Source organism: Podarcis liolepis (assembly GCF_965112155.1).
Source record: "Podarcis liolepis genome assembly, chromosome: 4".
NCBI lineage: Eukaryota > Metazoa > Chordata > Lepidosauria > Squamata > Lacertidae > Podarcis > Podarcis liolepis.
This window is the reverse complement of record NC_139558.1, coordinates 71,658,336-71,671,137: the sequence shown is the minus strand read 5'-3', so window position 1 is coordinate 71,671,137 and position 12,802 is coordinate 71,658,336. Positions and strand designations below refer to the sequence as shown.

Below are 12,802 nucleotides of genomic sequence, written 5' to 3'. Positions count from 1 at the left end.
ACAACTGCATACAGTGATACACCCTGATTCTGTATAGGACATGTTGATATTGGAACAAAGTCAGAAGGTGGAGGACTATTAATGTCCACATCTAAAATCTATTTACTTTGATATTTTTCAGGCATAGACGGGATTGCTATTATTATTTTTTCATTTCATTTCTATATTGTTTTATATTTTGCAGGGGAAAAAATCTTAAAGTCATTTACAACTTCCATTTAAGCATAAAATAGAACAATGTAGAATAAAGCATCACAGAAGAAAGTCAGATATAAAGTATGCATTCAAAGCAACATAATTAACAGGAGACTAGCATATTATCTTAAAGATTTCAAAATAAAACATTACAAAGGAGGTCAAGTGCAGAATGCACACAGCAAAATTAACAATAAAAAAATCTTAACCTTTCAAAAGAAAACATTAATAAAAGAAGTTGGATATAAAATGCACATATAAATGCATTATTAGCAAGAGAATAATAATAATAATCTTAAGAAAAGGTTCCCATCGCACATCAGTAATGTAAGGGACATCAGCATTGTGTGGATCACCTGGATCATTTCATACTAGCATATCCCTTCCATGTGGACTGCTGATACTAAGATGAAAATATCTACATGATTAGGCCTACACATATGATGATTTAACATAAGGAATGGGATGCCCAATTGGGTTGTATGTCTATTGTGTAATCTACAAGGCTGTGGGGAGTATTGTGTGCCTGAAACAGATGGATGGGAAGCAAGCATCCCCATCTCATGAAACTGCATTTGAATGGACCGATCGTGTGCAAACAAGGGTGTGTGGCTTGAGTGATAGACGTGAGTGAAGACTTCAGTCCCTAGTCTTCACTCAGGTCCACTCACTGGGCACTCATCAGCTCAGTAGGAGCTGGATTCCCCACCTCCCACTCTATGTAGCATATGGTCCTGCCTGGGGGTGAGAGAGAAGGCCCTACCTAAGATCTTGCTAATATTTGGTCGCTGTATTCAGGGACAAGGATGAATTTGCCTGCAGACAAATTGGTCCTCTCTGTAGGTTTTGCCTACCTCATAGCAATTGTCACAACTTGTTGGCAGATAAGGCACTGGGTTAGATCCCTAGTCTAGGTGGAAGCGGGGGAGTTGGGAGTCCACCCACACCTGCTTCTGGGAATTGGGGATACACCGTTAAAGGTTCCCAAAATGGTGGTGTTGGAGGGAGTGCTCCTATTTGATGCACATCATAAGAAGATCCTTAACCCAGGATCAACCCTGCAAAATAAGCAACCAGCAGTCAGGCTGGATGATTTAGGATATATAACCAATGCCTACAGTGAGGGGGAAAAGTATTTGATCCCCTGCTAAATTTGCCTGTGTGCCCTCAGATGAAGAAATAACCAGTCCAGAAATTTAGCAGGGGATCAAATACTTTCCCCTCGCACTGTATACCAAAGCCTTCTTATGGATGGCGGCTAACAGATTGAGGCTGAATCCTGACAAGACAGAAGTACTGCTTTTGGGGGACAGGGGGCGGGCGGGTGTGGGGGATTCCCTGGTCCTGAATGGGGTAACTGTGCCCCTGAAGGACCAGGTGCACAGCCTGGGAGTCATTTTGGACTCACAGTTGTCCATGGAGGCACAGGTTAATTCTGTGTCCAGGGCAGCTGTCTACCAGCTCCACCTGGTACGCAGGCTGAGACCCTACCTGCCTGTGGACTGTCTCACCAGAGTGGTGCATGCCCTGGTTATCTCCCACTTGGACTACTGCAATGCGCTCTACGTGGGGCTACCTTTGAAGGTGACCCGGAAACTGCAATTAATCCAGAATGCGGCAGCTAGACTGGTGAGTGGGAGTGGCCGCCGGGACCACATAACACCGGTTCTGAGAGATCTGCATTGGCTCCCAGTACGTTTCCGAGCACAATTCAAAGTGTTGGTGCTGACCTTTAAAGCCCTAAACAGCCTCGGTCCTGTATACCTGAAGGAGCGTCTCCACCCCCATCGTTCAGCCTGGACACTGAGATCCAGTGCCGAGGGCCTTCTGGCAGTTCCCTCATTGCGAGAAGTAAGGTTACAGGGAACCAGGCAGAAGGCCTTCTCGGTAGTGGCGCCTGCCCTGTGGAACGCCCTCCCAGCAGATGTCAAAGCAATAAACAACTATTTTACTTTTAAAAGACAACTGAAGGCAGCCCTCTTTAGAGAAGTTTTTAATGTCTAATGCTGTATTGTTTTTAATATTCAGTTGGAAGCTGCCCAGAGTGGCTGGGGAAACCCAGCCAGATGGGCGGGGTATAAATAAATAAATAAATAAATAAATAAATAAATAAATAAATAATTTCTCTAATCAGTAAATTTGTGGCCTATTTGAACGGAAGATGTTTGCCCTCCTCCACCTCCTCCTGGCACCGCCACTGGCAGGAGGGTGCTTTGACCCTCCTTCCCCTCCACGGCAAGAGAAGCAGCATTCAGCTCTGTGCTTTGCCTCAACACTTTATGGACATTGGGGGAGGTGGCCCCCACCCCCAAAATATTCAGGGGGCCAAAAGGGCTCAGCTCCCAGGAAGAAGATAAGAGCCTGATGGATCAGGCCAAAGGCCCATCTACTCCAGCATCCAGTTCTCATAGAGGCCAATCAGACTTCTATGGGAAACCCACAGGCGCAACAGCTGTGTCCCCACGAGATTACAAGGGGTCAAACAAATTGGATGTACCGTGCCATATTAGAAGCAAAAAGCTTGTTTTGATGAATTGGAAGAGCCGCAAACAGATTCCATTGAGCACATGGATTGATAATATGGACAGACTAGCTTCATACAAACAAATTGCACGTTGACGCAAATTAAGAATGGATAAATATGAAGAAATCTGGAAGGAATATTTAAGAGATCAGGCGGACAGTGGAGGGAAATAGGGGGAAGAGAGGTGGGGAAATATTGTTAATAAGGTGTAGTCATAGGTATATTAGTACTCAAATCTGAAATGTTAAATTGTGTTATTATTGTGGTTTTTCATGTATGTGTTTTTTGTGGTTGTTGTTTGTATTGAAAAAATGATTAATTTTTTTTTTAAAAAAAAAACCCCAGCAACTGGAATTCAGAGGTATATTGACTGAAAGTGGACGCAAAACAAAGGCATTGTGCCTAGTCACTATGGATAGCACCTCATTGCCATGAATTTGTCTAATCCTCTTTGGAAGCCATCCAGTTTGGTGGCCATCACTGCCTCCTGTCAGAGAGAGTTCCACAGTTTAACTACAGTGGTACCTCTGGTTACGTACTTAATTCGTTCCGGAGGTCCATTCTTAACCTGAAACTGTTCTTAACCTGAAGCACCACTTTAGCTAATGGGGCCTCCTGCTGTCACTGCGCCGCCGCCACCCGATTTCTGTTCTCATCCTGAAGCAAAGTTCTTAACCCGAGGTACTATTTCTGGGTTAGCAGAGTCTGCAACCTGAAGCGTATGTAACCTGAAGAGTATGTAACACGAGGTACCACTGTAATCTGAAGAAGTGTGCATGCACACAAAAGCTTATACCCAGAACAAACTTAGGTGTTCTCTAAAGGTGCTACTGGACAATTTTTTTAATTAATTTATTTTGACACTTTAACTAAGTGCAGTATGAAGTGCTTTCTTTTGTCTGTTCTAAGTCTTCCAACATTAACTTCATTGGATGTCCCTGAGTTCTAGTGTTATAAGAGGATAAATACTTTTCTCTGCCCACTTCCTCCACACCATGCATAATTTTATACTTCTCTATCATGTCTCCTCTTATTTGCCTTTTCTCTAAACTAAAAAGCCCCAAATGTCATAACCTTTCCTCATTGGGAGCTGCTTTATCCCCTTAATCATTGCGGTTGCCCTTTTCTGAACCTTTCAGTGGGAACAGAGATCATATGGATTACTTCTGAACTCTTTCTGTGTGTGGCCTGTGAGGGATGGAGAATGATTCTTTTTGCAACCGTCTAACTCCTGTTTCAGAGAACAATTTTTAAGTGACACATTGCCCAATCTGGGGGCGTTCTATATATGGGACGTAGGGTATGCCCTGAAAGAATCAATATATAGAGATGGACTTAAGTAGCTTATAGATTTGACCTCTTCTCCACAGCCACAAAATGGCATCTGTTACTGCCACTAGAATAGTCTTTGTCATAGATAGGTCAGAGGTTTAACTGTTGAGTAGAGTTCAGAATACGGGTAAATTATATTCTTATGGGCCTTAGTGTTTTTAGCATTTAGGGAAGATGTTGGATATATGATATTAGTGTAAAGATTTTCTTGACCCCAAAGGGAATGCCACACATTTCATGGCAGATAGAATGTTTTCTGATGAGGTCATGCCACCTTCATTTTAATCATCAGTGAGTCTATGGTTTTGGCTAATGAGAGGATTAAAAAAGAAAAGAAAAAACCAATCTTTTACACAAGTTATGGTTTGAACATTCATTACTCTTACAAATGATTCCAGTGCTGAGGGATAGCTTAATCAGTAGAGCATCTCAGAGTCGTGAGTTTCAGCCCCATGTTGAGTGAAAGATTCCTGCATTAGACTAGATGATCTCCATGGTTTCTTCCAACTCTACAGTTCTATGATTTTGTGATAAGTCCAGTCAATTTGTGCATCCTTGGATTGCTGACTTTTTGAAAAATTCCAGGCAACAGTCAATAAACGTGTTAGGCAAAGTTGGCCAGCTACCTATCTACAACCAATCTAATTACAACAAAAACTAAACCTGAAGAAAGGAATATGTAAAAGGGTTTTTTTTAGTGGGGGGGGGGCAACCATCAGAAAATAGTCCCATTACATCTTTGTTATGGTTTTATTCTTGTTTTCAACTTTCAGTGGGATCAAATAGATATGTATGTGCTTTTTAATGCACACATATATTTGCTCTAGGTTCACTCCCTGACATCTCCAACTAAAGGATATAAAGTAGCAGGTGGAGAAAGATTTCCTCACAAGACCTTCAAGAATTAACTGGTACAATAAGCCTGTAACTTACGTGAGGGTTTTGTTCCACGGATTGTGCCTAAAGCACAATTAGGTTCAATGGCAGGTGGGATTGCCAACATCATTTTTCTTAAAACCGCACTTCCTTAATAATAATAATTTATTATTTGTACCCCGCCCATCTGGCTGAGTTTCCCAAGCCACTCTGGACAGCTTCCACAAAAACCAAAAATACACTAAGATGTCACACATTAAAAACTTCCCTGAACAGGGCTGCCTTAAGGTGTCTTCTGAATGTCAGGTAGTTGTTTATCTCTTTGACATCTGATGGGAGGGCGTTCCTTTCCATCCCCTTTTAATTTTTATTTTATTTTTGCCACACGTGTAAAACTGAACATTCACAAGTTAAATGTGCATAACCTGTGGGCTTTTTTTTAGTGTACTAGATAGAGCATTGGTTTGACTTTTTTTAAGGCAGCATTTGATTTCAAACTGGTAACATTCTTGGAATAACTAGAGAGATCAACTCTGTCCTTATATATCCCCATTGAACTAGCGCTGTGCCATAAATATTTAAAAGTTCATGCTCAATTATGAAATATAGCTTTTCGAGAAATATATAATTTAATAAAACTGTCATATATAATTGTGGTAACGGAACAACGCTCTTTGAAGAATATCTTAAGAAAATGATGATGCTAAATCACCTTTTTACAAAAATCTGCAAATGATGTATTTCATTGGGAACTGAATCTAATGGAGTAATCTCTTACTCCAAAAATCTCACTCCAACAGAAGTTTGTCCCTTTTTAAGGTACCGCAAGAGACTGTTTTTGCAACAGAAGATAAACATGGTTTTGAATCTGGAATGGAATTGTGGTTATTTTATTTCCTGTTTCCATTATTGATACACTAATGTTTTCTACTTGTGAAAAATAGTCCAGTTCATTTACAATGTAGTATTTTCACTGGAGGTCAACTGTGGAAAAGAAGTGAAAGTGTCTAATATCATGCCCCTTTGACAAATCATGTACCTCACTTTCTTATTAAATGTATATCCTGCCTTTCCGGGTACTGGTCTTGAAGTTGATTAAGAAAAATAGAAGCAATATGCAAATAATTACACAAAGAGAGAAATTCCAAATTAAAACAAGTGATAGAGCAAAAACGAGCAGATAGAAACAAAAGCAGAATCAAGGAGAGGCCAACTGAAACCCATATTCAAAAGCAATATTCACTCTGGTAGGACAAAGGCAAATTAATCAATCAAGTTTTCAGTGCTCCATAAAACGCTAATAGAGAAAGTCCTAGAGGGGTCTCCCTGGGAATGGAGTTCTGATTTTCAGTTCATTTATAGAGTTCTATTTTTACCTTAGTTAGCTGAGGGCGGTGTTTGTGTCCTATCATTACATACAACAATACTTTGAATGACAAAACCTTGGCAACTCTTGAACAATTTGAAATAGTCAATATGACCATCAAATAAGATTGACAGCAGTACAACAAACAAAAAAAGTAGTCTGCCCAATATATTTCTGATGTTATATTTCAGGTATGCTTAACAGATATATTCACTGAGCATTTGAAAAAGCCAACCCCAAATGACAATTGTAATAAGTTGGTGACCAAACAAATTTCAAGTCCTTGTGACTGCTGAATCTTTTCAAAGGAAGGAGGAAAGGGGGAAATATTGGTTGTAAGTCCTGGAAGACCTGTTCCCTGCCTTGCATATATTTTCCACCTGACCTGGATGGCAGGGCTAACTGCAGCTACAAAAGCTGAGGGAGTTGAACAAACTCTTGGGCCTGGGGTGTTGCTTAGTGGTTTTGTTGGCAGGCTTTGTTGCTGCTATTGATATTATTTTTTGTATCTTTATTTTTAGATCTTATTATGATTTAATGTGGAAATTGTTAGTTTAGTTGTATACATTTTGATGTGTTTTATTGAATGTTTATGACTATTTTTATCATATTTGTAATTATGTAATTTTTTCATGTTATAAGCCGCCTTGACATGGTTTTGACTATGAAAAGGCAGCTTACAAATAAAATGTCTGCCTGCCTGTATGAAATACATTGCAATGTGATGCCTGCTTTAAAGCATCAAATATTGGAATGAAAGTTGATGAGCATGGGCAACATTTCTAACTCTGAACCAAACACCAGACCCTTTTTCAAGGGGATCAGGAAATGTGTTTAGCACACTGCAATGAGATCAGTCATCTCCTTTGAGGAAAGAGATGTGAAAAGGATCTAGGAGTCTTAATAGACCACGTGCTTAACATTAGTCAGCTGTCTGTTGCAGTGAAAAAATAAAAATAAAAATACTACATTGTGCTTACTATAGTCAATGATGGTTTGAAATTGCTTAACGTCATATTTTGCCAATGTCTCACATTTTTAAAAAATCCATTTTCCTCACCACCATGTCATGCTAAAATTTGTTTGATCATATTGAACTGCAACATAAAAACACTACATAAGAATTATAGTTATATTATATTTAGTGTGCTCTTTGTAGTTGTGTGTGCCAACAACTTAGTGTGTTCTTTGTAGATGTGTGTGCCAGCTATGGAAATATACAGCTTCTGTTTGGGTTTAACCTTCACTTTTGGAGGGCAGGACATAAAAGAGGCAACTCACAAGGATAAATGACAATATAGAGGAGACACATTTACTGAGAATATATCAATGTAGGAATCATATGGCATCATAAAACAACTATTCTAGTTTTTGATTAATCACGATGGTCATGTTCATGTAAAAATAAAAATATGGATAGTGATGTCAAGAAGGCATGACTGAAATGAAACAGAACATCAGAATACATTGGAAATATCATTCTTCCAGATTTTGTGCTCCACTGATTTACTCATTTTTTTTGTCTTTTCCTTCTCACTTCTCCAAATTTTGTAATGCATTTCTCCACCCTTAAAACTGCATTAAAAAGAACATATAGTGGGAAACAAAGTAAAAAAATGCAAGATAAAAAACCTATGCAAATTGATGTAAAAATGGGACAATCTGAATTTAAGACTGGTTAAACAAGAAATGGATATAAACCAAAACTGACAGATACATCCATCCCTAAGTAGAGATATTTGGCATTGCAGAGCATGCTCTTGACAATTGAGCTATGGGCCTTCTGTGACTCCTGCTCTGTATTAGATTTTAGCAATTTGTAGACTTTATTTCAAAGATTCATTCATCATATAACCATCATTTCATTTTAAGCTTCATTTAAAATGGAGGGAGATACAAGGTGGAATCCAGTTTTGTGCGAGTGAAATTCCATTCCTTCCTCTGGGGCAGATTTAGAGGTTTGGAAAGAAGAAGAAAGGAAATGTCCCATGGCATTTTTAGCTCAGCCATAAAAGTCTCACAATGAGAGGAGTTCCTAGAAACAGTGGACATCCTAGTCTCTCACACTAGACTTCCTTTTTATGGGCAGGCCCAAGGTGGATGGTACTTCCTCAGGCTGTCCAGAGCTGTGTCCCATTCAGCTGCTCTCTCCACACCCAGTTTCAGGGGCATCAGGTTTGTTGTGTTTCCCAAGGGTCCAAAAGCTTGGAAGAGCCCTCCCCCCAGCTCTTTCTTCACTCTCTGCCCTTTCCTCCTCTTCCAGCTGCTCCATACTGGATACACTGTGAGACACTGTTCTCTTTGGACAGCATCTTCTCCCTGCTTCTATTACTGAAAGACAAGGGAAGCTAACAAATCAAGTGATAGTTACAGATAGGTAGCCGTGTTGGTCTGCCATAGTCAAAACAAAAAAATTCCTTCCAGTAGCACCTTAAAGACCAACTAAGTTAGTTCTTGGTATGAGCTTTTGTGTGCAAGCACACTTCTTCAGATACACTGAAACAGAAGTTGCCAGATCCTTCTATATAGTGGGAAGGTGGGGAGGGGTATTACTCAGAAGGGTGGTGGGAATGGGTGATTGGCAGATAGCTGAGATGAGCCTGTTGACGACTCTTAACGACTGCAATAGGTCTTACAGGAAAAAGCAAGGGGTGAGAAGGTGAGAAATGGCTTTGTCATGTATAATGAGATAAGAATCCAATGTCTTTGTTCAGGCCAGGTCTCTCCATGGTTTTAAGTTTGGTAATGAGTTGTAATTCAGCAGCTTCTCTTTCCAGTCTATTTCTGAAATTCCTTTGTAGTAAAACAGCTTGTAGTAACAGTTCTTATCAAGTGATAAGAACTGATGAGAGAATGAGTGTCACGCTTGTCGTAAACACAGGATAGTTCCTGCATTGATAACAATTGTTTTTGAACAGAGCTTGCATGGGAGTGGGGCGGGGAGAAGGAATGTTTCACCACTATTGAATTTCTCATTGGAAGCTATCATTCTGGTCCAAATTATCTTGCATGCAAATTGGAATCACATGTGATGTTGTTTTTTTAACCCTTTCCCCAATGTTTTATTTAGTTCATTATTAGTCTGCACTTTTAATGTTGTGCACATTCTCTCTCTGTGTGTGTGTGTGTGTAGAATCTATTGACCTTTGCTTTGTAGAACCAGAATGGGTGACTGATTAGTACTGATGATTAGCATCTTTCAGCCTTTTGCAGGAGCACTGAAATACCTGCTTCCTCCTAGACTGCCCAGTATAATGTTCAGTAATTTGTGCACACATTCAAGTGTTATCTCCAAAAAGTTATCAGGAAAGTGCAGATACTCCTGCGGGAGAAATTCAGTAGTCTTATCAAAATCACTTTTTTTACTTTCCTCAAATGTTTAATTTGACCAGGGTTCTTCAAATTTACCTCAAAATTTGGTAGCAACTAGAAGAAATTTGTTACTTACATTAGTTAAATGTACAGGTAGCTGCCAATGTAAGGTGTGACTTCTGAAAGCAATACAAGATGAAAGGGAGCCACAAACCAAACACCAGCAAAGATCCCATGTATAATTCCTCCCCATCCTTATCTTCAGAGACAGATGCCTAATTTGCCATTGCATCCATGACAGGGATTTGAAAGTAATAAGCAACAGGTCTCTCTGCGTGTGTTTTTCTAGCTCTAACATGCCTTAGGTTTGTTGGCAGAAACCTAACAGAAACATATTTGTATTTTATACTAGATAGTTACTGGTTGATTAGGTTCCTGATAAATCTAACGGATGAAACTGCTGCAGCATTCAAAGTGACTGAAGCAAAGGAAGGGTGAAGGCGACAACCAAGATGAATCTTCATGCTGCCGATTTCAGTAGGAGGCCCACATTCATTCTAAATTGGAGGAGGATAAATAGGGATAAATGTAATGACGGCCTTTTGTTCTGAGGATCCTGTCGTGGAGCACTTGAAAGCCTCAGCAAATAATGAGAGAGGCAGGAAGAACAGCAGCAAGTGCAGGAGGGAAACAGTGAGGCAGAGAGCTAGAGAACACCTAGAGGGAATATCTGTCTTTATAATCATCCCAGAGACAAAAGGAGAAGCTCAGAAGCCAGCAGAACTTGCTGCGAGCAATAATCTGAATATAAAAGTGCAAAGGGCTACAGTAGATCATGTGCTCCAGCAGCAACACTTCCCTCTCCCTGAAAACCTCTTCAGCATTTATCCTGCATTATAAAGCTTTGATTTACCTCCAAGCTCCAAGCTCTTGATCTCCTGTTTCGATTCCCTCCCTCCCTCCCTCCTCTCCTCTCTCCTCTTGTTCTGTCTCCCTTTAAAAAATATTTTGTAGTGTTGTCACAGTGTTCTCGCCTCTCTGCTTCCCCTGCCCAACCTAGGAAGCTCACATCTTGCTAAGTTGCTGCAGTTAGCTTTCACTGCTATTAATCACACTTTAAAAAAATAATAATAATCCGGAACAAGTCAGTCATTGCCTATGGGCTCAGGAAATACAGGCAGTGTCATGAAGGAACTTTGAACAAGAAAGCCAGCAAATTCGGTTGCTTTTGGGGCTGCTTGTGAATTTCCAGTTCAAGGGTTGGCAGCATTAACTGTGCTTAACTGTACGTGGTGGCACAAAGTGCCATCTATTTACAATGCCTCCTCCATTCTTCAGAGACCACACACAGTAATGCATCTCCCTTGGTGCATCTGCTTACCAGTGGTGGACCTACTGAACAGAAAAAAAATGGACCTAGAAGAATCTGGAAATAGACAGGCTTAGTTGATTTCTATCTAGGTGATGTAATCACCAGCCCCCAGATCAAACCTAATAATCCCATCCAATATTTTTCAGTAGCATAGAGCAAGTATAGCACAGCATATGCCAGTTTGATCAAATAACCCCAGTGAATTTGAGAAAGCAAGCAAAGTCATGCATTGCAGGGACAGAAAAAGGAAGCAAGCAACCCCAAGGCCATTAACCAATATGCCCTGAGCCTGCCTATATATATATTATCAAATACAGCTATGCAGCAGGCCTGTGATATAAGCAGAACCTATCAACCATTCTATTCCAATTTCCATTCCATTCAGCAGTCTCAAATTGTGCATGTGTTGGGAGAAAGCCTTCCTGCCCTACAGGAAACTGCATGCTTGTCTCAAAATTACAATAGTGTGTTAGAATGATATCTAATATCAATTTCCAGCACAGGAGGGGGGTGGGTCGGGAAGCATACTGAACCTGCATTACTCAAAGCATTCACTGTAGATTAATCGTACCAATACTTAGCTGAATCCAATCATATGTGCTTCATTTACATTTTTCTGACACACTTCACAATTTCATTTATGTTCCTTGCTGTCCCAGAGTTGAGTTTTACTTGTTTCTCACATTCGATTCCTTCCACTTGCATTTCATGATTGAGGAAGGTGTTACTGGTAGGTGTTTGTTGTTGTTTTTGATGACTGGATGTGCACAATTACTGCCAGAAAAAAATTGTTGTCATAAAAGAGGGAAAGACCTGGAAATGGAGTCAGTTGTAAAATAAGCAAGTTTTTAGCTTCTACTGAAGGAATGGGTTTCTGTGTAGTCAGTTTGAAACGGGACCCAAAAACCCCCTTTACTTCTTTCTCCAAGGGAGCATTTCTAAAATGCATTAACTTGAGCTGTTGAGAAAATGCATAACAAGAACACAGCTGTATAAACAAAGCTCTCTCCTTTATCAGTCACGGCAATGGATGACCTTGGCTGTTCCAGTGGAGTAGGGATGACATGTCTGGGTCTTATCTTACCACACTCTGACGCACAGACCTAGTCCGGGAACAGCACCAGAGTGTGTTCTTGGAGTTGGTGACCTCTTGCTCCAAGATAAGAGTATAGGAACAGGAATACCCTTTTATGGTCAGAAGTATAGGAAGGAAAACCCTTTTATGGTTAAGAGTACTGGAGCAGGAACATCTGTGATGTCAACCTGCGTGTACAAGCTGACGTGCCTGGATTCCTGGGGAGGGGGGAAGAGGGTGCCTGGAGGATATATATACTGCATGAAATCTGTCATTTCTTTGGACTTGCTGTGGACTGACCACGCAAGTGCCTTTCTGCTGCTCCGGAGAGCAGAAATAAAAAACTCTTTCTCTGAACCAACCCTCATTTGACTTCCTCCCGTCCGGGAGCAATGCAGAGCCCACCAATTGGTAAAGTCTAATAAGGCTACACTACTATGAAAGTGCCTTGGATGTCTGGGGTAAGAGTGCAAATTGCCCCACTTCTCTCCAAAAGCTTTGAAACAGATGAAGTTACTCCCCAAAGGCAAGATACAAATCAAATATTGTGGCTGGTACACACTATATGGTTACTATATGGTTTGGTCTAAACACGCAGGCCTTCCAGCTCCTGAATTAAGTACAAAGGTTCAGAGTAAGACCCCTTAGGTCTGTGTCCACTTGTATCTTGATAACAGTATTGGATGGTGCATTGGGACTGTGCCACCACTGCTGCTTACCTGATCTCCCTCCAGCTGAGTTTCTGCTGCA

At 40.5% G+C, this 12,802-nt stretch overlaps 1 long non-coding RNA gene across 1 annotated transcript; it reads left to right on the top strand.

Moving 5' to 3' along the window:
- Window positions 1-807: 807 nt before the first annotated feature.
- LOC310704813 lies at window positions 808-10,524 on the top strand. Its single transcript, XR_014525037.1, has 2 exons — window positions 808-939; window positions 10,018-10,524. It is a non-coding gene; the product is annotated as an uncharacterized lncRNA (long non-coding RNA).
- Window positions 10,525-12,802: the final 2,278 nt, after the last annotated feature.